General features: G+C 38.8%; 1 long non-coding RNA gene across 1 annotated transcript; it reads left to right on the top strand.

Moving 5' to 3' along the window:
* Positions 1–549: 549 nt before the first annotated feature.
* Positions 550–24,961, top strand: LOC141729267 (uncharacterized). Its single transcript, XR_012580645.1, has 3 exons — positions 550–621; positions 5,494–5,597; positions 23,316–24,961. It is a non-coding gene; the product is annotated as an uncharacterized LOC141729267 (long non-coding RNA).
* The last annotated feature ends 2,232 nt before the right edge of the window (positions 24,962–27,193 follow it).

The raw sequence follows: 27,193 nt of genomic DNA, 5'->3' as shown, positions 1-27,193 counted from the left end.
AGGCAGTGAAATATTTATGATGTGAACTTCCTCAGAGTTAAAATCAATTACAGGGGCCCAGTTTTGGTGTTTTCTTTCAGAAACTTTTTAGAGAGAGTAAGGAAATCTGTGACTATCAGAACAAGCCTGGGAATATGTGAGGAATAGAGTGAAGATGTTGCAAGTTAAATATCTGGTTAATTTTTTTGCATTATTTCTTCATGTGATTGTGGCACCTGCATAGCAATACAGGCTGGAAATTAGACCTGTACTGTCATATTTGGGTATTTGTTGCACAAAACCACAATCCATAAACCAACTTTACTCTTTATACACATACAGAATGATCTGTTGGCTGAAGCTAAAATATTTACCTAACAATACCCACATAGGTTGTTAACATTCACATTTTCTTGAATGAATCAGTAAGAAAATAAGCCTACAGTTACTTTTTTAATTTTGACACTACCTCAGCATACCTGTGTGTTATGACTGGTTTGAGTGGGGAGCTTTTCTTGCAAAAATTTTAATACTCTCTGTCAAAAGTTTTTCTTTATTTTTTTTTTTTTTTTTTTGTTCAGGAGAAGACTTCTAATCTCAAAACTGTTCAGGAGATTACCTGCCAGCAGTTCACTTCAGCAGGTAGGAAACTTTGCTTTGCTTTTTTTGTTTCTGTGAACATTCAGTCTTTGGAAGGCTTGAAGTGATCAATAAGAAAAACCCACCATCAAGAAGCATTTATGATTTTTGTTTTGGTTTAGGATTGTAGTCTCTTGAGGTATTTATGATGGAGACATAGTAATATGCTGAAAAAGATTTCACATAGTAAACAAGAATCCCAGATTGAATCAAATGTATTTTACACAAACATCAGCATTGTAATATGCTGAAAAATATTGCACACTATAAACAAGAATCCCAGATTGAATCAAATGTATTTTACACAAACATCAGCACTACAGTTTTGGACTTATTATGTCTCACAAGAGAACCCTGCTATTGACTTTAGTAGGAATAGGGTTTTAAAAGCTTTTGTTTCAAATATCATGTGCATGCTCCCGTTCAATCACTGTACTGCAATTGTAATTTTTTCTAAATGTATTTAAAATATATCCCATTATAAAAATGCCTTCCATCAGATTTGTGTGTTGCAACAACCAGTCTCAACATGTGTGTTTTCAAAATGTCTTTCTCTTGAGAATTTTTTCCATAGAAAATGAAGAAAACTCCCATAATAATAAGGATTATTCAGGTCGCTAACACCTCACAGGGTGAGCTGTTTAATAATAAAATAAAAGGTGGGTGGGTGGATGAGGAAATGTGAGCTGAGCTGCTAAATGAGATGTTATTTATTGGGTTTTGGGGCAAATTTGACATCTGATTTATGGCTGCCCTTTATGCCATTGTTGTCTGGTTCATAGTTATTCCTCAGTATGTTACAAAAAAGGTAAAAAGTTTATTTCACTGTGCATTCCCCTCCCTCCAGCCCCCAGTAAATTCTTGTCTAACCACTTGCCCAGCACAGACACATCTGGCTCTCCATCCCAAACCCCACTGAATGGAGCATTGTGTGTGTGCAGACTGCCTCTAATCAGATCATACATGACCAAACCATGCCACAGGTGGAGCAGCGTTTGGTGTGGTCAGGAAAGGGGGAGATAAAGGAGGAGCAGGGCTCCCAGAGCATTCCTGTCATAAGTGCTGTGCAGCACAGCCCCTGTAATCCTCCCGAGCCTGCTCTCACAGGCTGGGGGGTGAGAAGGGCCAGGGATGCTCTGGGATGCCAAGACATGAGCTCATGTCTGCAGGGAATGGGGATCCTGCTCTGGAGAGCAGGGATCCTGGTTTGGAGAGCAGGGATCCTGGTTTGGGGAACAGGGATCCTGGTTTGGGGAGCAGGGATCCTGCTCTGGGGAGCAGGGATCCTGGTATGGAGAGCAGGGATCCTGGTTTGGTGAGCAGGGATCCTGGTCTGGGGAACAGGGATCCTGGTTTGGAGAGCTGGGATCCTGGTTTGGAGAGCTGGGATCCTGGTTTGGGGAGCTGGGATCCTGGTTTGGGGAGCAGGGATCCTGCTTTGGAAAGTAAGGATCCTGGTTTGGGGAGCAGGGATCCTGCTTTGGAAAGTAAGGATCCTGGTTTGGAAAGTAAGGATCCTGGTTTGGGGAGCAGGGATCTGGGTTTGGAAAGTAGGGATCCTGCTTTGGAAGGCAGGGATCCTGGTTTGGAGGGCAGGGATCCTGCTTTGGAAAGTAAGGATCCTGCTTTGTAGAACAGGGATCTGGCTTTGGAGAACAGGGATCAGGTGCTTTGGAGAGGAGGGATCCTGGTGTGGAGAGCAGGGATCCTGCTTTGGCTCTGGGATCAGGTGCTTTGGCTCTGATTTCCATACAAAGCATCTTTAGTTTGCCATTAAAAAGAATTATATAGTTATACTGTATAGATAGAATTTATAAGTAGATATTATTTTTATAGATAGATATAGCTAGATAGTATTTATACTACTTTATACTTCTGTGTATTTATAGAGAGGTTTAGGTGAATTCCAAACACCCAGAAGTGTCCCAGTTTAGTTTTAGTACCAAACCTCATTGTTCTTCATGTAGCAAGGTCTGCACTGCTTATCTGGGATTCTTCACCAAGTTTCATTCATGTAATTATTGCACTGACTTTACATTTTGATTAGCATTTCCCTGCAATGGCCTGATTCTCCTGATTGTAGGAAATGGAAAGACAGAAACTTCCACAGATACTGGAGGATTTGATTTGCAGCCCTGGAAGAAGCTTGGGTTGATGTAAAAATAAAAGTACACTGACATAAAGCAGAAAAATCATTAACTTACGTTTCTATAGTTGTGAGTAAGAATATGCCTTAAGTAAGTGAGAAAGTGAATTGATAAATGGGGAATGGTTTTTAGGGCAGTAAAGTAATAGCATAGAGTAAGCTCAGAGTTTACAATAGAAGCACATGTGATAGCAGTCCATGGGATAAAAGTATCCACAGTGCAGCAGAATGAATTAAAGGTGATAGCTTAGAAAAACAAAATAAACTTTGTGGCAGCTTTCCACTGGATTAGAAAGTTCTGTATTGTCTTGTAATGAAAAAACTTGGGACTACTCTGAGCTATGGCTGAGTTCTTGCTCCTCTAAAATCTCACAGCCTCTGAGGTGGATGTTTATCTGAGCAATAAATGGTTTTTAGCCCAAAAACAGTCTCATCCCTTCATTAAGGCATCAATAATAATAGTTATCAATTCCAACTGAAAAGGTAAACTTGGAACGTATCGCTGAAAGAATACAGACTTCCACTTGGAAATGGAGTTCACTTTTTCTGTTTTAATGCACACACAAATGTGTGTATAGTATAGGGTATGCTCTAATTGAAAACAACAAAGAAATGGTTTCCATCCCACTTTCATGGTTTCCAGTTCTGAAATACACTGGAAGATTGTAAACTTGAATTTTCACTTTATCTATATGGTTATCTCTGAAGAATAAACTTTCTGTGTGATCTGTGTGCCTGTTTTGGGTTGTGTACTTCACCTTTTACAGAAAATTGTCCCTTAAACAAGTTTTACTTTAAATGAGTTTGTTCTATAGGAAGGGATTTAAACAGTCAGGCATATTTGAAGGACTAAAGTGTTTAAATTTTCTTCTGAACCAAAAAGTACATTTTAAAAATCTAGATTTTTTGTGTTCTTGTTCTATGCACTCATTGATATAGAAAATAGTCTGGATCTTTTCTGAATACATTAGGCTCTGTCTAGCAGTAGATGGATTAATTTTATATAATTTTTTTTTCTTCTTCCTGGATGTTGTAATCTGAAGGGAAAATAGAGACCTAGAAAGAAAAATAAATTGCTTAGATTCAATACTTCTTTTCCCTCTCTTAAAAGAATCCTTTTATTAAGTGAAATGTTAAAAGTAACAGAGGTCTCAGTACATGGATTATTGTGGCAATAACACAGCCATATTGGACTCTAGTGCTTGCATGAGACACTCCCCAAGTATAATATAGTATGATATACTGTTTTTTTAACACTTTTTTTTTTATTATTTTCTCTCTGGAGATATTCCTTTGGGTCCTTTGGTCTGGGCTGCAGAAGGTCCTGGGTCAGGCTGGTCCTTGTTTTTCAGTTCTGAGACATTTCAGGCTCTGAGATGTGCTGGTCTAAAGCGTGGCTGTGCCTGTCTTTTGGGAAGTGATGCAACATAAAATCACAGGGTGCACTCAACTGAAATGTACTTCCCATTTTGGTAGGTTGGGAAAGTAAAAAAAAATTTGAAAATTTAAAAAAAGGTGCAAAGTGTGACCACTGCACTTATGAAAGGCATTTCTGTGCACAGCAGTAATCCTTATCTATAAAAAATCCAAAGATGTCAGCATTTATACTTGAATATAAAATATTGAATGTGTTATATCATGTTATATTATATTATTTGCATTACCTTGTATTATATTATACTATGTTATTTAATTATATTATATAGTATTATATTATAATATATTATATAGTATTATATTATATTATATTATATTATATTATATTATATTATATTATATTATATCATGTCATGTCATGTCATATCATATCATATCATATCATATCTTATTATATCTTATTATATTGTATTATATCATATTATATCGTATTATATCTTATTATATCGTATTATACTATATTCTATTATGTCATACTATATTCTGTCATACTATATTATACTATATTCTATTATAAATATTCAAAGATATAATTTGAAGCTCAGTACTCATACAGAGAAAGCTCTGAATTTCTGTTGGCCTTGCATTGCTTCAGTCATTCTGCTTAAAACACCATTATGTAGTTTTTCATACGAAAAGGAAATAGTTGTTCTGAGCCTAAACTATGAGGTACAGAAGTTAAAATTTGCAAAATATCTTCTATATTTAAGGGATGTTAGGCTCATGCAACTGACATACTTTATAACATCTATCTTATGAACAAGAAGCCTCTTTACACTTAGTAATTTTTTATACACTAGTATAAAACTTTGTAATATTAAGAATATTTTAATGCCAAGTTTTGCTTTCAGTATCAACATCTATGGCATTTTCAAGTCCATCCTTAATTTCTTTTGAGCCAAAAAGTCCTGGAGAAATTCTAGGAGTTCTCAGAGAGCATCTTAGTCCAGCAGAGACTCACCCAGAGGCTCCAGAGAGCCAAGGAGTGAATGCTGCTGGTCCTGCAGCACTCAGAGCAGTTTGGTAGCTCGTGTTTGGCTGGCTCACATGTGATCTAAGAATATCTGATAAGAATATCTGATAAGAATATCTTATTTGTGGTTGGATAATGTCAGGTGTCTTGCTGCTCAGAGAAAAGGAATGCAGTGCCAAGACTGCAGGGAGAAATGGAGTATGGAAAGTGGGGATGCCTGAGATGCTTGTTTCTCTAGATCTAAATTAAAGGGTAGATGCAGCCAGATGATTACTGAGAATTAATTGTTTAATATGCATTCTTGCATATATTTTTGCAGGTACACAAAGGCGACGAAGGCACAGAGGAAGAACTTCTCTATTAACAGAAAAGAACTGGGAAATTATTCTGAGAATCAACCCAGAGCTATTGTGGAAAGACTAAGTGATGACTTTAAATTCAAGTATTCTCTCATTCAGCATTAAGTGATTTTAGGTTTTCACTGGGTGAAAAAAAAAAGGGTTTTTACAGCTTTGGTTGTTGACCCTTGGGATTCCCACAGGGCTGTCCCACATCAGAGGCATGGTGAAGTCCCTTGTGCCAGGGAGAGCTGTGCTCAGACATCTGAGACCCAGGCACTGCTCTGCTGTGCAGGAGAACCGTCTGCAGTGCAGGAGAACCCTCTGTAGTGCAGGAGAACCCTCTGCAGTGCAGAAGAACCCTCTGCAGTGCAGGAAAATTCTCTGCAGTGCAGGAGAACCCTCTGCAGTGCAGCAGAACCCTTTGCAGTACAGGAGAACCCTCTGCTATCCAGCAGAACCCTCTGCAGTGCAGGAAAATCCTCTGCAGTGCAGGAGAAACCTCTGCAGTGCAGGAAAATCCTCTGCAGTGCAGGAGAACCCTGCCAGGAGCCAGAACCAGCCCCTGGTACAAGCCTGCCCTGGCACTTCTCCTCAGTAGGTAGTCAAGGACCACGATGGGCTCAGCCCCTCTCAACATGCTCTGAGTCAGAGAGCAGCTGATTGATCTCCTGCCAGGTTATCTCAGCTCATTCCTGACATAGCCAGCATGTTTTGTGGTAAAAAACCAATCTTTATTCCATCCCTTGTCTAGCCAGATGTTCATATAACATCACTTTCTTAATTAATTGGAATTTTGTATCCAGAAATGAACGTGTTCAGTTTTGAAAATTTGTATTTCCTTTTTTGTGCCTCTTCATTGAACAGCTTTTATGAAAGTGGTAAATTATTTACACATTCATGATAACCATAATGCTTTCTTCTTGTGGTAGTTCTGATAGGACTCCCTATTCTGTAGGCAATTCTCATGCAGAGACATCTGTAAACTACAGACTCAGATTTTGTCAAAGTTGGTCAGACTGCAGCTTCTGTGTAAATTTTCTTATTTTCTCTAAGTAGATGTCTTTCCTTAGTCATTGTTGGATCAGTAAAATCTGGCTCTAGGGAAGCCTGGTAGAATCTGCTCCAGTCTGATCTATGCTCAGGTATGAATACGGGGAAAATAGAATTAATAGATATGTTAAAGAATTTAAATTTGGGTCAAACTGCTCTTGAAGCACCATAATTCATAAGAGCTAGCTAGTGGTCATTCTAGCTATAGTTTAAAAATTAAATTTTTTCAAAAGCAGTTGATAGATCTGTCTCAATTCCTGGAGCTCTTAAAATCTCTTTAAGCTCATGACAAATTTCGCTTTTCTTTCTGGGAGTGCTTTTCATTTCTGGCAAACCACAAAATTATGTCCAAAATTAATTTTTTAATTGCATTCAGGGTTATATCTGTGTTTGAGTATAACTAGTTATGAATGTCATTTTTGTCAGTAGTTCTGTTTTGTGCTTCTTCAGAATCAGGTGGGAATGTTTATTTTAGCCAGGTGAAAAAATTAAATGGTTGTCTAAAATAGCCCAGGTGAACTGAAAAGTGATACATGAGACCTCCTGAGTCAATTATAATAAACAGCATACACTAAATGAGATCTGTTGAGAGGGATAAAATAATCTAAAAAGCAAATACTTTTAGATATTGGAAAGCAGCTTCTTGCTGAATTCAACAAGAATATGTGATAATATCAGAAAGAAATTGTAGCTGTACTTTTAAAATACTGTCTTTGTGATGTTGTGGGCTCTTCATCCCTTCACCAGTGCTTCATTCTTTGCTTCATTCTGCTTGTCCCTTTGTTTTGTTTTTATGGAAAAGCACTTTCCACAGTCCAGGGTCCCATTGTTACAGTATTTTTGCAGAGTGGCTGATTTTCAAAATTACAGTATTTTAAAAATTGTTTTGCTAAGCAATTGTTACATGCCTGACTTCTGTAGTTTAATTTGATTTCTCTATTATTATTATTATTATTATTATTATTATTATTATTATTATTATTATTATTATTATTATTATTATTACTATATATTATGATGCATTATGTTATATAATCATATTGTATATAATATTCTATATTATAATATAGAATATAATATATAGTATTTAAAATAAAGTATATATTGTAATGATATAATGATAACATACTTATATATTATAATGATATGATAATAATATATAATTATATTGGATGACATTATATAATAATACATATTTATACTGGATTATATTATATTATATTACATTACATTATAGTATATTATATTATAGTATAGTATATTACATTCTAGTATATTATAGTACATTATAGTATATTATAGTATATTAATTTTATTATATTTATTATAGTATATTAATAATATCAATTCTGTCCTATCAATACTGTAAAGAGTGGAAGTCTTTACAGTCAAATTCTTGCAGGCCATTGGTATCAGGCTGGTTTTAAGTAGATCTGCTCAAAATCATGGTGCATGATACACAACATTGTGTGCTGGATTGTGGCCACTACTGATTGCCAGCAGTATCTGGCTTTGCTTGGGCTGGGGATGGAGATATGAAGGGTGTGCACACTCAGACAAACCTGTTTCACACTCAACAGAAACCCAGAACTTCCAAATGCTTCTCATATCTCAGAGGGTGAAATAATTTGGAGGTTATGAAATCCTAGATGGCTATTTTTGGACAGCAAACAGGAGAATCACATGGCACGTCCATGGTGTGAAACTGATAAGGTGTGCTGAGGAGCAGAGATTACCTTCATATAAACAATCCAGAAGCTTTAATCTTCATCATCCTCAGATGCTCAACTCAGAGCCCACAAAGGTGGCTGTACTCAGAATGTTGCCCAGAGATTCCTAAATAAACCCCAATGTCTACTAGAAGTACAATCCTGCCCTTGGAAAGATACCTTGACAAATACCTGTCCCTTTACAGCTTTTGTGTACTAAAGAATCCATCACATTAGTACACACTCATTTCAGAAAAAACAAACTTGCTGCTTTGCTTTTCCAATTATGCCTGATTTGTTCTGCTTTTATCTGCTTGAGTAAACATTCCTTTTTATGGAGAGCCAGTGCTGCACTCAGAGTCAGTGCAGCCCGTGCTTTTGGAGGTGAATGATCCCACATTTCACAGGAGGAGTCTCTGCGGACAGACCCCTTGTTTCTCTTGTTGGAACAACAGGGATTGCTACCTCTCAGCCCTTCTGTTCCTGGGATCTGTGACTTTATTAAGGTTCAAAGGAAAGATTATTTATTTATTTTCTCCACACATAAAAGACACATAAAACAAGTTGTAAAAATAAAGCAGGACCTCTATGATCTTATTTACACTTTGATCTTTTCTTGATGGTTTCTTGAAGTTCATGTCAGCTCCTTTACTATTCCGAGTGCAACATGTACCATCTTCCCCTGCACGTTTCCTTGCTTCTGTGTTTGCTTTTATCAACACACCCTTGATTCCCCCTCATCCTTTGCTCCAACTCTTCTTGGTCTGGTAGCATTTCAATGCTTGCCAGCCTCGCTCACTGTGGAAAAAGTCAGCTTTGTCTAGCAAGGAGACAAGGAGGCATTTGGCAATCCCATACCCACTCCCACTGAGAGTTGCTTCTCCTCCCCTTTTACTTCTCCCTTCTCTCCACCAGTTTTCCATCCCCTTGTTCAGAGTACAATAATAAACTGGACATGCCTCTGGAGGTTTCAGTGGCCTGCTTTGCATCCAGGTCTGTTGTAGTGTGTTGTAATGTCCTGTTTTACACTTCCGGGTCCCGGGTCCCTTCCCAGGTGTGCCTACATGCCTCTCCCTTCCCCCTTGCCCCCATGCTGAGCGAGTCCTGTCAATCAGGCTTAACATTCCAGCAAAGGCATCGTGTGGTTGGTCAAGTTCAAAGGATGCCACTCAGGCCCAGAGGTCATTGGCCTGTCTAGGTGTCCCTCGTGCCTTGAGACCCCGCCCCCCCACCTGGTTGGTGGCTCACCTGTCCCCTCCCCTCCCCCTGAGCTTAAAAGGTGAGTCAGGCCATGTGCTCGGTATTCTGTTGGATTCCCAAGATTCAGACATCTTTAACCATGGAATAAACCTCTGGATATTGAACCCTCCAGCAGAATCCCTCCTTTGTCCTCACCTTCGCCTGAAGCCTCTTCCTAAGGTAAACGGAGTCCCTAACAAGCCTGGACTTGTTTAGTGCCCAGCTGAAACCATCAGCAAGCTAAGGGTGTCTCTGGGGTGATACACCACAGATGCCGCCTTTGGCTCAGCAGCGAGGGTCAGACTGGCCCAGGCACAATCTAACTGGTAATATTGGGATTCATATTCCAATACAGGTCTTCTTCAGCTCAGCTCTCAGCTCCCGTTCAAAGTAGGTGAGGGTTGGAGCCCTCTGTCCATAAATGATAAAGCTGCCGTGTCCTCCCACTCCATGGTCCCAAACTTCCAAGTTGGCCTATTGGAACCTGAAATGCAGAGAACTCTCAGGACTTTGGGTTTGTAAGCCAAAGCTTAGAATTAAACCCAGGATTTGATCTGAGGCCTTGGAAAAGGCTTCCAAAGCTTAGAATTAAACCCAGGATTTGATCTGAGGCCTTGGAAAAGGCTTCCAAAGCTTAGAATTAAACCCAGGATTTGATCTGAGGCCTTGGAAAAGGCTCCCAAACCCAGGTGCTGGAAGCCAGAATGTGAATTTATAGTTTAAACCAGAGACACATTGAGCTAAGTAAAGTTCAGAGTTTCAGAGTTTAAGATATAGAAAAAATAAATACCTTTTTACAGAGGTAAAAAAGGAATTTAGATTGCAGCACTGTAGGTTTGTGTGTCATAACATGATTGCTAAGAAAGCTTACACTGTAACATGGGTGATGAAATATTTAAGGATTGGGTCAAAACCATAAATACCCTTGTTGGCAGTGTTTTATTGGTCAATAACTCCTTAAAATGTCTTGTAATTGTGGCCTTCTGAGCCATGCAGTGAAGGTGTGAGCTGAACTCACCCTTCCTGCCTATGCAGAAGATAAGAAAAATAAACCCCATCATCAAAAACAACTCAAAGATTCCATCTATAACTCATTCAAAATTCCCCACAAGGGAATTCTCACACTGGCTGGGAGCTCTGCCTCAGTTCCTCACTAAATCTGATGTCCAGGATTTCTGCATTCCCATCCTTTGGGCTGCTGCTGGAGATGTGGCTGTTCAAATGCTGCACGTGTTTCTTTGTTACCTCAGGGGTTTCCTGTGCTAGATGTAGATTTCTCTCCTGCTTTTTTTCCTGAGTTTATTTCATCAAAAATAAAACTAACTGTTTTTCCTTTAAGCCTTGGACCTCTAAGAATTAATCTGTCAGTCTTAAAGGGGTACTTTCATGCTTTTCCTATCTATGTCATATATCCCATTCCAAGGTTTTCATTATAATCAGAATAGTGTCAATATTTTTCCATGGAAATGATTTTGCATTGAAATTTATGCTGAAATCCTCCCTAAGAGACCATGATGGCTGGTTGGATGTTAGCTCCTGCTAATAGCAGTGAGATTCCTGATATAAACTAGGAAGCTGAGCTGTTTATTCTCAATAAAAAGAGAGAATGATGGAAAATGCCTTGTTTATCATAAAACCAGTGTGAATAGGCTCAGGCTGGTGTTTATCTCAGCCTATAGATTACAGAAAAATCCTAAACCCCTACTTTAGACTGGATGACTTCTAAAATCTCATTTCTGCTACATGAAACCAGAACCCATCTTAAATTGGTGGCTGAAGTAGCTGTTGTGGTTACTGAAATTTAAATTGGCATGCCTCCATTATCTAACTGGATGGAGGGAAATGCACATTCCATTTTTTTTTTACTTTGTCTTCCATATATCTAAAATATGTAACTTAGTGATTGAACTAAACTTAGAAATGTGTTTGTAGAAAACCTCAGATTTCAAACAATAAAATGCATTTTTTCATATTGCTACAGGCTGAAAAAGCAAAAAGATTAAGTGAGCAATAAATGAAACATCAGCTATTAGGGTATTATTATTTTTATTTTTATATTATTATCTTTATTATTTTTATTATTATAGTATTATCTTTATCTTTCCATGCAATCATTACATACTTCAAATATGGATTTGAACTTAATATTAATTAACATTGATTAATTCATAGGTATCGGAATACCAAGAAAATTGGCATATCAATATGGAAAATATTGTTTGGTGTCTAGTTAATGTCCAATGTTTAATATCCAATACTTAGCATCAACATGTGGGTGGATTATTTAAAGACAGAAGCCTAAATGTGTGTTTATATATACTCTCCATTCTTGAGCTCAAATAAGAATTTATATTTTATATAAATATAAATTTAATATATTTTTCTACCCCAAAAGCCTTGCCACATTTGTTCCCAATGTGCCTCTGCTAAGTGTGACTAGGAGAAAATTTAATTAAGTGGTAAAATGGGGTGTGATTAGATAAGGTGGACATGATTACACATACATATATTTCTTTTAGTGACAAATAAGTTTAAGTAGTCTGTCTTTAACACCTCATCCACATATTATTGCCCCCTTCTCTCAAATTATTTTAAGTAAAAAACCCCAAAGCATCACTTTTCCAACCTGATTCTTCACATGTCTTATACAATAGTTATGAAGGTGAAGATGTGAAGAACATACTGAAACTCAGTCTGTGAGCAGGTAGAGCAGAAAGGGAGATGAGACTGAAAAAACTCAAATTAGAAGTAACCATGCTTCAAGAGAGTGCAGTAGCTGCAAAGAAATTGCCTTTTAGTCAGAAGAGAGAGGCAAAAGAGGATTTATGATCTAAAGGAATAATTCTAGAGGACTTAGGACCCAAAGAATCATTCTAGAGGATTTGAGACCCAAAGGAATGATTCCAGAGGATTTAAGACCCAAAGGAATCATTCTGGAGGATTTGAGAACCAAAGAATCATCCTAGAGGATTTGAGATACAAAGAATAATTCTAGAGGATTTCAGACCCAAAGAATCATTCTAGAGGATTTGAGACCCAAAGAATCATTCCAGAGGATCTGAGACCCAAAGGAATCATTCCAGAGGATTTGAGACCCAAAGGAATCATCCTAAAGGATTTGAGAACCAAAGAATCATCCTAGAGGATTTGAGACCCAAAGAATCATTCTAGAGGATTTGAGACCCAAAGAATCATTCCAGAGGATCTGAGACCCAAAGGAATCATTCCAGAGGATTTGAGACCCAAAGGAATCATCCTAAAGGATTTGAGAACCAAAGAATCATCCTAGAGGATTTGAGATACAAAGAATCATTTTAGAGGATTTAAGATACTTATAGAATTATAAAATGTTTTGGATTAGAAGGTATCTTAAAACTGATCTTGTTCCAGGGTCACTTTGTGCTGTCCCAGGTTGCTCAGAGCCCCATCCAGCCTTTGGACGCTTCCAAGGATGGGGCAAGCACGTCTGGGCACGCTGTGCCAGGGCCTCCCCACCCTCACCGGGAACAATTCCTTCCTAAGAGATCATCTGAACCTCCCCTCTCCAGGTTTAAAGCCATTCCCCTTGTCAAAAGTCCCTCTCCAGCTCTCAGGACTGGATGTGCCGCAAGCTCTGCCTGGAGCCCTCTCTTCTCTGGCACAGCCCCGTCACTCCCAGCCTGTCTGCGCCCTCCCAGCAGCTCCGCGGGCTCCTCTGGCCTCGCTGCCGCAGCTCTGGGGACGCAGCGCTGGCTGGGCTGGGGCATGGCCAGCGTGGAGGGACTGTCCTGTTAGCAGCACTGTGATGGCACAGCGGGATCTGCAGGGGACACGTGGTGTGGGATGGCGGGTGCAGTGACACCAGGCCTGTCCTGAGGCTGGGCTGCGCCAGGGGCTCAGCACGGCTGTGGAGCTGGGCCTGGCACTGTTGAGTGGGGCTATGGAGCTCCATGGACCTGGTGCGGTGGAGCTGGGTTGTGAAGTTCCATGGGCCTGGCGCTGTGGAGCTGTTGAGCGAGACTGTGGAGCCAGGCTGTGGAACTCCATGGGCCTGGCACTGTGAAGCTCCAAGAGCCTGGTGCTGAGGAGCCGGGCTGTGGAGCCAGGCCTGGAGCTGTGGAGCCAGGCTATGGTGACTGGCCACGCAGTGACACTATGCCTGTCCTGGGACTGGGCTGCGCCAGGGGCTCAGCATGGCTGTGGAGCTGGGCCTGGCACTGTTGAGTGGGGCTGTGGAGCTCCATGGGCCTGGCATTGTGAAGCTGTTGAGTGGGAATGTGGAGCTGGGCTGTGGAGCTCCACGGGCCTGGTGCTGTGGAGCTGTTGAGCGGGACTGTGGAGCCAGGCTGTGGAGCCAGCTCCACGAGCCTGGCACTGTGGAGGTCCACGAGCCAGGCCTGGAGCTGTGGAGCCGGGTATAGAGCCCTGCCTGGCGCTGTGGAGTGGGGCTGTGGAGCCGGGCCTGGCCCTGTGGAGCTCCACGGAGCAGCGGCGGGAGCGGAGCCGGGCCTGGCCCCGTGGAGCTCCACGGAGCAGCGGCGGGAGCGGAGCGGTCCTGGCACGCCCCCTGCCGGGCCCTCTCGCGCCTCTCGGCCCTCTCCCGGCTCGACCCCTGTCCGGAATTCCCGGGAAGCCAGGGATCCCAGGAGCTGCTTGTCCCGCCGGGAAGCAGGGCTGGTTTATCACGGAAGTTAAAATATCGCTCTGTTAGTTGATTTTTTATCATTATCGTCACTGTAGGATTCGGCGCTTGACGAGCTTCAAACTGCCAGGCCTTTCCTTCCCGGAGGGAAAAGGGCAGGAATTAAAGCTCCGCTTTAATCGAAGAAAAGAGAAAGCCGTTTAAAAATTGGGGCTTTTGTGGTAGAGACTCCAGGTAGGAGCTAAGTGTGCCTGTGGCTGTCAGCCGCATCCTCGTTGTCAAACTAATGCGAGGGGAAGTTTGATAACCCCGCAGGTAAAAGCCCTTGGATTTTGATTTTGAAATTCCGATAAAATCCGAGCGCTCCCGTTTTGAGGCAGGGAGCTGTTTTGCGGGATATGACATCTCTCCGTCTCGTACTTTCTGTCCTAATGCCTTGTCATAGTTGTTGATGTGTGCCTGTCAGCGCAGCGAGAGGGATTTTTTCATGTCTGAGTAGTCACCTTAATGATAGCAGATGGAAACGCCACGGGGGGCCCGAGCCCATCACACTGTCATTGTCACACGCTGCCCTGACCCGCTTCCACTCCTCCGTTTTTTTGTCCCTTTTTAAAGGAGAAATGGATGGTAATTGAAAAGGATCTTAAGCAAGACTTAGGAAGCTGCAGACAACGCGATTCCCCCGCCCGCTCTCTCTCTCTCTCCCTCTCGCTCTGTTTTCACAAATAAAGTCTTAACCTCTTAAGCACCAATAAGAGCAGAAAGCAAGCTAAATTGGTAAACCTTTATAAAGATTGGGCTGCCAAAGCTTTCTCCTTTCCCTCCTCGGGATGCATCCGAGCTGTGTTACGTCCTTAGCGTAGTTTATTTCCTTCAATGTATCTTTTATTTGCACAGATTCATCGATTTCCTGAGGATAAATATACAAGCACTATCAATTCTTTGCTGTGCTATGTGTCTTTGTCGCGTCAAGAAGCTTCTAGGCTCTTGTCTAAAAGTAGTTGTAAAGACCATAAACTAAAACCAGTTGTAAAGACTCATTCTGTGTTGTTTGCTTGATTATTTTTTATTTGGATTTGTTCGCAATTATTTTTTATTAGGATTCTCTAACCTGATCTGCGAAATCTGCATGAAGTTACCATCAGGGAGAAATCACATTTTGGTGATTTTTTTTAGTAATGCTTTTAGCTAAGAAAAGCCGTAAAATCATTACAACTTGAAGAAAGTGACATGTCAATGGGATAGTGGAAGAAAGTGTTAGTTATGTACAAATTTCTGTCTAATATCATGTGATATTAAAATACCCTTCATATTTCCAGAGGAAAAATTACAAGCTCTCAATTGTACTGGAGCACAAATAAACTTCAGAAAGCCAGGGCTGTGAGGTTTTACAGTGAAGAGACCACTTCTGAGGTGTGCAGAAACTTTGTACATGGATTTGAGTCTCCCGTTTGCCACACAGAAATAAAATTCCTTTTTTTTTTCAGTTTTAAATATTAAAAAGAAAAAATAGGCCAAATACCTTTTGAAATGCGTCTTTTTTATCAACCTCAGAGCTATTAAATCAAATTATTGAATATTTTGGCTTTTTTCTTAAGTTGAAATGGAATCATACACTAATTGTCTTCATTGTTACTCAGAGGCTGAATGGAAGTGAAGAAAAGCATCAGAGCTAAGTTAATTTCCTAAAATCTTGGATGAAAGCAAGTTCAGGATGCAGGAGAAGCAATTAAATAATTTTGTAGGCCTTCCCATTTAAATGAAAATGACACACTATGAGGGGTGAGCTGGCTTGTTTTATTTTTGTGGGCGTTTGTTTGTTAATTTTTAGTGCTACAGTGAAATGCCTCCAACTGAATTAAATGTGATAAGTGATGAGGCACTTTTGAAAAAGCTCCTTGGTACCTGTCTGAATCCTTAGACAATGAGTTACCTTTAAAAGCCTGGCTGTGATCAAGCTAATTGAGTTTTTAAAAAATCAATTTAATTGATTTTTAAATTTTTTTTAAAGCCTGTCCTAAATCTAGATTCAGTAATACTCTGGGTAAATTCAGAATCAATTAGAATTGGAGAATAAGCTAAAAATTACTCAGTGGCAAATCTTCCAGTCATTGTTCAGAAATGATTCTTACTGAAACATACAATTTATTTATTTTTTTTTTTACTTTTGTACTTGGTATAAGCCAGTTTGGCTCTTTCTTACACCAGGAAAGGATTGCTCTGGCTAGTCCCTCATCCATGCTCAAATGACCTGGGTTAAACCAATAAAATCTATTACTTCATAATTCAGTGAAAATCAGAGGTGGACTATTATATGATTTTTAATGAGTAGTTATAGTGTTCTAATTTCAAAAGCAGTTTTTCTGTCTCTCCTCTCCCATCAATTCATGATTGGTTTACTCAGAAGGAAATCTATGTATCGAGCAAATAACTTGTTCTATTTTTTACAACTTATAAATTTATATTTTACACATTTTGCTATGTTTCTCTTAGTGTCTTATGAAATTATATTTCAACCCATTGAATCTCACTGTAAAGCCAAACTGACAACTAATACTGGCTAATTTCACCCCAGTTAATTAAAAGTGGTCTTGTTTAGTTTTTAAGTTAGGCTGTTTTCTCAATAACTCTGCAGTAAAATCAAAAATAGCACATAATCACAAGATTAAAAAAAGAGGATTTAAAAACAAACAAAAAGCTTCCTCACCCAAAAACCCAAAGAAGCTCCCAAAACATTTACTTTCTGATTCTCTGCTTGAAATACCCAAATCCATAACAGGAAAACAAATGCCAGTGTGGTGGGAATCATTTAGGCACAAAATAAAATGTACACAGTGGAAAACGTTGAAGGAAAATACATGGAATATGATTTATTAAAATTTGTCTTTTCATAGCTCTGACTTGTATCTGAAACAAATCAATGAATTTCAGACAAGTCTCTTAAAATATCCTTTAATTGAAAGAGAACACCTTGTTCCTACTTTTCTGATTTTTCCAGGTATATGAAAAATGTATTACTGTTAAAATATATTATATTACTAAAGAACATTAAATATAGACTATATAAATATATATAATATATAAATAATATTAAATATATATTATTAAATCATATATAAAAATAAAGATAAATATTTATATATAATATATAAAATATTTTATATAAATAAAGATATATTTATATTATATATTGATAAATATATAATATATATATTATATATATATGAGGGCTTCCCCGAGCCCTCATTTTTATCTGCTGATTGGATGTGACAAGTGCAGTAATTCCTACTTTGTCAAAGTTCTCTGATATAATAGAGTAATTGGGCTTAGAGGAGCAAGGCAGGGGAAAAGAGACTTAAAAGGAAAAATTCAAAGAGTAAAAAGCTACCCTTGGGAATTAATTTCCCTATTGGAGATAATTGCTGGCTGGTGACAATGTACCACAATGCAAATAATTTTTATACCTGTTGAAACAATGAAAATCTGGTGAAAAACTAAATTTGTATCAGAGTGTATCCTACAATAAATAGGAATACAAACTCCATAACATTTCTCCAGTGAAAATACCCCTTTTACTTCCTGCTTTCAAGCGTATGATTACTAAATATTATTTTCATGTTACTTTTGCTTTGATAACTATTAATCTCTACTGTTCTAATTTTTTATACCTGTTGAAACAATGAAAATCTGGTGAAAAACTAAACTTGTAACAGGGTATGTCCTACAATAAATAGGAATACAAACTTCATAAAATGTCTCCAGTGAAAATAGCCTTTTATTTTCTGCTTTCAAGTGTATAATTACTAAATATTCTTTTCCGTTTTTGCTTTGATAATAATTGATTTCTACTGTTCTGACTAATTTTTTATACCTGTTGAAACAATGAAAATCTGGTGAAGAGACTAAACTTGTAACAGGGTATGTCCTGCAATAAATAGGAATACAAACTCCGTAAAATTTCTCCGGTGAAAATACCCTTTTTGTTTTCCTGTTTTCAAGTATGTAATTATCAAATATTCTTTTCATGTTACTTCTGCTTTGATAACAATTAATCTCTACTGTTCTAACTAATTTTTATACCTGTTGAAACAACGAAAATCTGGTGAAAAACTAAACTTGTAAGAGAGTGTGTCCTACAATAAATAGGAATATTATCTCCATTCCTGGCTACAACAGCACAGTAGGTTATTTCAATTCAGTGCTTACTGGAAATTAAGGAACAAAATGACACTTGTTTTGACATTTGCTCAAAGGTATCTTAAGCAAAAATAACCAATAGCATAAACCTGAGGCTGCATGAGTTTATTAATGCCTTATGTGCTTTTTTTGTCTCTGCACAACCTCGATCCTGTGAGTGCTTGGGCATCCAGGTTGTGAGCAGTCAGTGCTGGGCATTTGATCAGCCTCACTCCGTTTCAGGATGATGCTTCTGTGGTCCCAACAAGCAGCCATAAGTGTATGTGAGTTTGCAGAATCAGGATCTATATTAAATCCTGTTATATGTGCATTTTGAGTCTTAAGTGCTAGCCAAGAAAGACAACTGTGTACAACAGTAATAACCCAAATTTAAGTCTTTCATTACTATTGCTCACTTGCTGGCTTTTTAAAGAACAGTTGAGATTTGCGCAAGCAAATTTGTTTTTTAAACCATTATTTAACCTCCTATTTGTGTGTGTGCAACAAGTAGTCATAATGTTTCTTGGGTACAAATTAAACTCTTGTCAAATAAAGAGGCCATTTATCCCTAAGAACAGGTAATGGACTAGAACTGATTACCATGGTGGCATAAAGTAGTTCTCTACTGTGAGTTATCTGGGCTGCTTCTGTATTTACCTGAGTAATAAGGTGAGTACACGTTTGCAAAGAGCTATCAATTTCATCCTGAAGTCAGTTTCTGGACAGGGTTCCTGCAATGCACTCCACTGGTGTTTATTTCTGAGCACAGCTGGAGCTGGATTGCCCAGAGGTTGCTGTCCCGAGTGATCTGAGGTGAGCCTCCCTTCCATGGCTGTTCCTGACCAAAAGGAGAAGCCAGCTGGCCTCTCTTGGAGGAATGTCCCCAGTTTTGGTCAGAGGGTCTCTACCCAGACGCTTGTCACCCTGGCCACAGCACCAAAATCCCTTTTGGAGGAATTCCCAGTTTGAATCCATAACTGTACAACTCAGAAGGCGGCACTGGGGCTGCAGGGTGCCCTTCTCAGTGGGGTGCAAGTGATGCCTCAGGTTTTGGCTTTTATATTTTTATTTTTCCCATTCTGTGCTGCTTTAGTGTGTGGGTCTGGGCTTCACATTCAGGGATGGTGAGCTCTGTGCACAGAGCAGGGAGACAAAACAATTCCTGCTCCAGCTGGGCACCAAGGACAAATGATCCCAATCTCAGCCCCAGAGCACAAACCCCGTGGGCTGCAGAGAGAAAAACAAGCAGGGTGGGAGTGCCTGGGCTAAAGCTGGAATGGGACAATGAACTGCAAGGTGCAAATGGAGCAGAACTGATCCCAGGGAGAGAGCCCGGGAGCGCTCCTGCATTTTGGGGCCATTTTGGCTCATCTTGGGTGCAGCCCTGGCTGGGCTCTGGTGCTGCCCAAGGTGGGTCCATGGAGGAGATGCTTTGAATCAATCCCTGCTTGATTCTGTAGCTCTGCCCAGCCCCTGCTCCAGGGCAGCCTGCACAAGGCCTCACAAGAAGGGTGCAAGCAGAAAATTGAGTGATTAATACCTCCACTGCTTGAAGACTTGAGTTTTACCCAGCTTCATTTTGGAAACAGAATAGTGATTTGCTTAGCAATTTTTTCAAAATAGTCCACTTAAATGCTGTTTATTGTGAAGTGGTTCTACATATTGTCATCTTACAGTGGTCTAATATATCTCAGAACTGTTATCTGGAACATTTGAATATTCCAAATTCAAATATGTTATATAGTGAAAGGAATAGCTAACACAAACTTAAAAACAGAGATTGTGCTTGTATGTTCTGGCGTTGATATTAGAAAACAGGATGAAAGGATCCACAGTTGTGCACCTGGAATGAACGCTATATCACACATTGTGATGTCTTCCAGAGGGGCCCTTTGAAGCTAAATTTGGGATAAAGGTGCCAGGTACAGTATATTTTTATCCTCAGAAGCTTCAGGTTCAGTGAAGTACAGAAAAACACTAAGAGGATTACACTAAGAGGGGATGGATGTTCTGGATGTGTGTGCTTTAAAAACATCTTCAGATTTAGGTATTAGAGCTGAGCCCCTGGCTGTTGCTCTTAATCTTTTATTGCCAAATGAAACCTCTCCAGCAGAGGAGAATTCCGGGTGTATAATCCTTGTACATAAGCCTGGGATTGTAGCTAACCTTGACAATTACAGCCTGTTGTTCTTTTATCACTCAGGAAGATCAGCCCTAAACCAGCAAGTTGGGATAGACAATTGTCAGCTGATGTAATCCCTCAGAATTTTATCAGATGTTTTGGGGTTTTTTAGAGGCCTGAGGGGAGAGTTCTTTTTGGGGTCTGGGTTTGGTAGAGTTCAGCAGTCTTTTTATGCTAAGATTTAGAAGCATTGTTGTGCACATTTCTATGTCCTTGATCTGTTGCAGGATGAGCAACAATTTAAATTTGCTACTAAAGATTACTAATTTCTTTCATTCAGACCAGGAAATTTTCAGTGTTTTGACTAATTCAAGATGGATTTTCCATCATGCTCTTACATTTTATGTATAACCATTCAATACTCAAGGCATTCTAAACAGGAGAAAGCATATAGAGGAAAATAATTGAGACCCATTTATGAGTTAAACAAATTAAGTAGAACTTTAGTCCTTTACTATGAATACTTTGTCAAACTATTTCTATTAGAATAAATTTTTGTTAATATAAAAAAATAGGAAAAAACCTTCACTGCCTGCAGTTTTGATTTCACTGCACTGGCATTATTTTTGAAACCTTTCCCCTAATATTTTGTAATATTACAAGGTTTTTCTTTGCTAAATTTTATTCTCTAATTGGTTTATTCTCTTAGGCTTTCATTAAATGCCTTATACTCTTTTCTATGTTTTACAAATTAACTTAAGAGAATTTGATGTTTAACTTATGAATGCTTAGTGAAAACTCAGAAGTGTCATTATGGCACCCTGTCTGATATGTGTGATACAATAGCTTTGCATGGCACAATAAAACAATCTGTGTAATTTTTCTTGCTGTTTGCAAACTTGACAAACTTTTCCAGCTTTGTTTGCCATTTTGACTGTTCTATCTCATCTAATTCCCCTGTAATTGATGGGATGCGAGTCTTGAAGAAGCTATAACATTGAAAAAATTTAAGCCCCTAAAACAAAGTTAACAGTAATTTTTTAAATGCCCATGGAAAGGCAACAAGAAGAGATGATTTTACTTCCACTGTATTTGCACTCTTGCTGGATTTTGGCTATTTCTCTCACAACAATCAGGGTGGATTCTTCAAAGTTGAGAAGGTTGAACTAATTTGAATTTCAAAGAGAATTGAATGTTATAATGTGGGAGCTTATGCTAGGCAGGAAAAATAATTTCTCAGGCTAAGAAGAAATAAGATATTCTCTTTAGTTTAGCTGCTATGAGGTAAAGCCTAGTTTCTGTAATTTTGCCAGTGTGATGAATATGAAAGCCATCGTGGGGAAAAACAATCTTAAAATGCTTCTAGTGGAAATAACCTTTCCTTTTCCTTTTGTCTTCCCTTTTCCTTTCCCCTTTTCCTTTCCCCTTTTCCTTTCCCCTTTTCCTTTCCCCTTTTCCTTTCCCCTTTTCCTTTCCTTTCCCCTTTTCCTTTCCTTTCCCCTTTTCCTTTCCTTTCCCCTTTTCCTTTCCTTTCCTTTCCTTTCCTTTCCTTTCCTTTCCTTTCCTTTCCTTTCCTTTCCTTTCCTTTCCTTTCCTTTCCTTTCCTTTCCTTTCCTTTCCTTTCCTTTCCTTTCCTTCCCTTCCCTTCCCTTCCCTTCCCTTCCCTTCCCTTCCCTTCCCTTCCCTTCCCTTCCCTTTCCCTTTCCCTTTCCCTTTCCCTTTCCCTTTTCCCTTTTCCCTTTTCCCTTTTCCCTTTTCCCTTTTCCCTTTTCCCTTTTCCCTTTTCCCTTTTCCCTTTTCCCTTTTCCCTTTTCCCTTTTCCCTTTTCCCTTTTCCCTTTTCCCTTTTCCCTTTTCCCTTTTCCCTTTTCCCTTTTCCCTTTTCCCCCCTTTTCTTTCCTTTCCCCTTTTCCCTTTCCTTTGTTATTTTCCCTGTACTGTGATCAAGTGACACAAAAAGCATTACTGTGCTTGGAAGGGACTGCGGTGTCTAAGCCTTGTGGTCATGGAAGTGAAAGATGATGACAGAAAGTAATTATATGGAAAATAAAAATAGAACTGAAAATTTCTGGCTAATCTTTCTTGAAAAAGGCATGGCAGAAAAATAACACTGGAATTTCAGGTAATTTCCTGTCCTTATGAATGCTCTGTAAACACCATAAGGAACGGAAACATTAGCTGAATATCAGACAATTCCTAAACTACAAACCTGTTAGAAATTGCTCCCACTCCTGTCTGATTTTAATCTTTATTCACTTAAAATACCTCTTTACAGCTATTCAGGTCTTCTGGTAAATTACCTACATCAGTAAGTTTTCCCAGGGAAGGCTTAAGTTAGCACAGAGTTCACTTGATTCTAGGATTCTATTCCAAGTATCTTTTGATCAAAATCAAGATTCAGCATTGGATTTGATTTCTGAGGGGTTTTTCCCCTCTGTAACCCAACCCTGTGTTCCTGTCACGTTTTGTTGTGTAGCTTTGGGACCCCTGATGGAGCCTTGCAATACCTGTGGGAGGTTGACAGTGAGAGGAACCCGCAGGCCCTTGGGAGGTCAGTGCTGGGGGAATGAAAGACAAAAATTTGAAAGGGAAACTTTGGTGGTTGCGGGATGAGAAGCGTTCATTAAGGATGATTAAACATTGAAAAAAGGCACCAGGAGGGTTATGGAACCCCAGTCCTTGGAGTTCTCAGCACCTGAAAGAACTCACCGTGGAGAAACGAGGCTTCAAGGCAGGGCTGTCCCAGCTCCGAGCAGCACTTGGCAGCAGACAAACTCCTCAAGTCCCTTGCACCATGAATGATTCTGTGATTCTTAATCTTCCTTTTTTTTCTTTTTCCTTTTTTTTTTTTTTTCCCCTCCCATTTCTCACCACAACCTTACAGGAGCATTTTTTGAAGCAATGGAGCTGATGAGATCCCTCCATTTATTCCCCTGGGGCTTTCTACTCTGCTAGGATGTGCAAGGGGTAAAACAGGGCCTGTGCCATCCTTTGAACTGGACTGCCCACTTGGACCAAACAGGGAGAATTGAGGACAAAAAAGAGAGAGTTACTGGCCAAAAATGGAGAATTACTGGCCATACAGAATTGTCAGCCAAATGGAGAATTTCTGGCCAAATAGGAAGAATTACTGGCCAAAAATGGAGAATTACTGACCAAACAGGGAGAATCACTGACCATGCAGAATTTCTGGCCAAACATAGAATTACTGATCATAAAGGGAGAATTGATGGTCAAAAAGGGAGAATTGCTGACCAAAACCAGAGAATTACTGGCCAAAAAATGGAGAATTGCTGGCCAAACGAAGAATTTCTGGCCAAAAAAAAGGAAAATTGCTGGCCAAACAGAATTACTGACCAAAAAGGGAGAATTGCTGGCCAAAAATGGAGAATTGCTGACCAAAACCAGAGAATTGCTGACCAAAACCAGAGAATTGCAGACCAAACAGGGAGAAATGCTGGCCAAAAATGGAGAATTGCTGGCCAAAAATGGAGAATTGCTGACCAAGCTGGAAGAATTGCTGGCTGTTCTCTCAACTGACAGCAGAGTGAGTGAATTTGAACGAGAGTTGAGATCCAAATTCTAGGGGGAAGGGTCAAGACTGGGTCCTGGATACCAAGTTGTCAGCTAGCATGGAACAATAATTTTATTTCTTGGCAGGGACCCTGTTGGAGAGATGGAAATGGGACAGAAATTACCACTGCTGTCCTCTTCTTGACTTCTTGCTGAGCAATGTAGCCGAGTCAGATGCCATAAATTGCAAATGTGAAGAACTTCAAATGAACTCATGAAGAAAAGGAGAAACCTGGCTTTTGCTACTTTATCATGCATTTAATTGAAAACAAATGTATTTAACCTCTTTGAAAACCCGTAAAAGCCTTGGAATACAAAAAAAATGGAGTGCATTTAAAATTTTTTTCTACATGAAAACCAGGTGATATTTCAGCATAAAATCAAAATATTTTTGTGATTTGCTTTTTTAAAAAGTGTGTTACATAGCAGATATTATTAAAGCCTTGCTTAGCCCACAGTCAAATGCTGAAGACCTGTTATTGATGTGGTGAATAATCATTGCTTCCACCACATTATCTACGTTGTGAAGCTTCACCTCCTGATGAATGTAACCAGTTCCTAGATGCCAAATCAGCCATAGCCAGTTCAAGTCCTGTTACACTGAGCATTATTTGGAATTTTATACCTGCCAAGAGTTACAGGACAAACAGCTTGCCCTGGGTGTGTGTGATGTGTGTACACAGCACGCTGTGCGTCTAAGCGATGCGCAGATTTTAGTTAAGTTCCAAATAGTTTGTTTCTGCTATTAAATCTCTTGTCCTGATACACGTAAATGGAAACGTTCTCCCTGTTGACCTCACATAACTGACCATGCAAAGTCCACTCCAGAAAGCTCAGTGTATGAGCTTTCTAAATGAACTATTTTTAGTGGCATTTTCCCTGCAGTTTAAGAGGGACGTTCACAGTACTCGTGAAACACATAAAGCAAACTGGATTAGTTTACAATAATCCTATCAAATCTGAATATTGACAGATCTTTGAAATCACACAAGCACAATTTCTTTTTTTCTTTTTCTTCTTGGTTTTACTTAGGAAAAAAAAGGTAAGCGTTTACTGAATTATCTAGTGCTATTGTCAAAGTGACTTAAACTCATTTTAGTAGGTGATTTATTTTATAAATTTGTCTTTGGAAGGGTTCATCTGGTAATACAGCTCTTTTTCTGGTTCCAAAATACAATGTCCCTTTTCATTCTCCTGCTATGTTGTCCATATCAAACTTGGGTATGATATGACTAATAGTCTTGGAGAAATGAAAATTCTAATATTTATTATTAAAAGGTTCCCACCCCACCCCCCATTACTTCAAGATCTCCCTTTTCATCTTAATATTCTGCTTAACTGACGTTCTCTAGTCTTTTTTTTTCTTGCAGGAAAACCTTTATTTAATGGAGTTATGAAAAGCAATGTATGCAAAACTCGTAACAGGAAGCTGAAATGGAACATGGAGCCCTCAGAAGTTGAGTTACATCAGCACAGGGCAGTCTGAAAGCTCCCTTGAATCCACCTAAAATGTTTTTGTATGGAAAACTCATGAAACTGGCATTTTTATGGTTTTCAGTATTTCCTTCCTTTTTCCTTCTTTATTTTCCTTCTTTTTTCAATACTGAATTGCTGATCAAACCAGCAATTCAGGACAAATTTAGGATGTTTTAATTTCTGCCCTCTGGTAGCAGAAGACAGCGGAATACCTGGGAAAGTTTAGACACTAATCTTTATCAGGACTTGTAAAATCATGTAGCCCAGTTCTTGGATATGCTGCTGAAACATTTATTTTCATGCTTAATTGAACAAAATAATGTTTTGCTGGCATTCTGCAGTCCACGGTAAACTTCAATTACATTTTTTTTTATCCCTTGCTGCTCTGTAGTGTGATGTTTTCTGAAACATTCCAGGCTGTATTTGTACAGCAAATGTTTCTTAGAAATTAGAAACTATCTTCTGAGACTGACATTTTCCTAATGTCATCTCTTAATCGGTGGTTCAGAATGGTTATTTATGGTTGTGTAGAAAAAAATGCACAAGTAGAAAACATTCTTAGAAATATGTATCTAGAAATATTATTATTATTATTATTATTATTATTATTATTATTATTATTATTATTATTATTATTATTATTATTATTATAGTTTTATATTTTAGTATTATTATTATTCTATTGTTATTATTCCCAATCTAGAATAGCTGTTAATGGCATTTTATACTACAATTTTTTAAGAAGGACTGAAATGTCACTGACAGTGTCCTTTATGAAAATAATTCTTTCCATTCTTAATTTTTCTCACCTTGTAGTCAGTGCAGTAAAATGTTGATGACTAAAGACTTTAATTTTATTATTGCTAATACAATTGTATTATTGCTGATGGCTAATAAGCCATTCTTATTTTAAAATGGGGTTTAAGTAAAAAATACTTTTGAGCTGTTGACCTGTAGCCAAGGTTTAAGTGATCTAATTCTGTAGTAAATATTGCATTCAAATGGGAAATAATAATAATATCTGGTATGTAACAGGCTTTTTAAAAAGTAAATCCCATGTTGTAAATATTGTAGTAAATTTTCAAAGCATTCCAAGCAAAAATAGTTCAGACTGGACTTTTAGCATGTTTAACCAATATTGTTTCAGACTTGGAGTAAAACTTTATATTGACCCAAAGAATATGGATTTGTTGCAATCTTTGTAGTTCACTGAACTTTTTTTTTTTTTCCTGTGCATACATATCTCAAGTAAACTCCATGGTTATACCAAGTGACACGTTATGGACCCTAAATCGTTGCACTGTGAAATATGCACAGAAAAAGGACAAATGAAGATATCAAGGGTCTGTTCCATTTCTCACTGAACTGTAAAATGCCACCCTTGTTGTACAGCAGATCACTGCCTCTGAGCAGGGCTCATTGACTGCTAAGTTGTGGGTAGTGTTTCACTTTCTGCAACTGTTAATATCCTGGCTTATCCAGGCATAATGACCTCTCCATTTGTGACACATTGTTGAATTTTCTGGTTCTTTTAACTTATTCAAACCTTTATTTTTTTTTTTTCCTCCTTCTTTTTCTCCATTCATTGGAAGGATTCTGAATTGAGCTGCACTACAGAGGTGCCTCGCTGTTGGTCAGCCAGTTGCAGCTGAAATACGTGGTGGTGGCACATCTGTAAATGAATAAAAACTTAAAAATGTGCAGGAAAGGTGC

This window comes from Zonotrichia albicollis, chromosome 6 (genome assembly GCF_047830755.1).
Source record: "Zonotrichia albicollis isolate bZonAlb1 chromosome 6, bZonAlb1.hap1, whole genome shotgun sequence".
NCBI classification, from domain to species: Eukaryota; Metazoa; Chordata; class Aves; order Passeriformes; family Passerellidae; genus Zonotrichia; species Zonotrichia albicollis.
Note: the sequence above shows the minus strand (reverse complement) of the source record. Positions and strands in the feature narration are given on the sequence as shown.